The sequence below is a fragment of the Crocodylus porosus genome, unplaced genomic scaffold (assembly GCF_001723895.1).
Source record: "Crocodylus porosus isolate Cpor-Errol unplaced genomic scaffold, CroPor_comp1, whole genome shotgun sequence".
Lineage (NCBI taxonomy): Eukaryota > Metazoa > Chordata > Crocodylia > Crocodylidae > Crocodylus > Crocodylus porosus.
Genome location: NW_017728943.1, coordinates 88,325,504 through 88,326,589, shown reverse-complemented (window position 1 = coordinate 88,326,589; position 1,086 = coordinate 88,325,504).

The following is a 1,086-nucleotide window of genomic DNA, read 5'->3' as shown; positions in this document are numbered from 1 at the left end:
CGGGACTCGCTTGACCTCGCGGCTCCTGCTGCTCTCTGCGCCCTGCCCCCGCCCGGGATGCCCAGAGCCCCCTCCACGCAACCATGACTGGAAACATGGCCGGTGGCCAGGAACCTCCGAACCGAAAAAGCGCCAGAGCGCACGACGATCCGGACACCTTTTCTGTCGTACGAAAGAAAAACTCTCCCGCCCTCCTTCTCTAAGGGCCTGGATGTGCCCTGTGCAGCTGCCCTCGCGCCTGCAGGCAAGCTGCCTGGGGGCCCGGCTCTCCTCTGTCCCGCCGGCCTGCAGCCTGGCTCCAGCTCAAACCCTGCACCCGAGGAGGGGGAGTTCAGGAACAAAAGAAAACGAGCCACCCCAGCTCCTTATTCAGTTCAGCACCCATGGCGCACAGGCCTCGGGAGCTGCCAAGTGCCACTCAAAAACCAGAATTGAAGCTGGGCAGCACGCTGCCCAGGAGGCTTCAGGAAAGTATCCCGATTGCAGAGATGTGTCATTTGAGGTGACCCAAGGTGGGTCTCAGCCCAGCTCTGCTTATTCCGTGCAAAGTGCACAGCACCCAGGTTCAGGGAGCTGCCAGGTGGCACCGTGCCTCTTGAAAGCCAAGCTTTCCGTTGGGCAATGCCGTATTCAGACTTTTTCAGGAGAGTCTCCCAATTGCCGAGATGGGGTGCTTGGGATAATCGGGACAGATTTTACCTCCCAGTCCCTGCCCAACTCAGTTCCTTATTCAGTGCAATATACTTAGCACATGGGGCTGGGGAAGTGTTGTTCAGTGGCACTACAGCACGCAGACCCGCAGGCAGGAAAAGAGGTTGCCCGAGGTTGCATTTATGCTGCCATAACAATTGAAATGAGAAGAATGTGTGTTGTGTTATATTTGATGATACACCCCATGGGAATCAATGAGAGTTACTTCCACATAGCGATCCCTGGTAAAGTCTCTGATGTCCAAGAGCTCCCGAACTAACAAAAACGCCAAAGCACACAAATATAAAGATACAGACACTTTTTGTCATACGAAAGAAGAATGCACCCCTCCATCTGCTCCCTTTTCAAAATCCTGGATCTGCCCGTGGTTTTGGT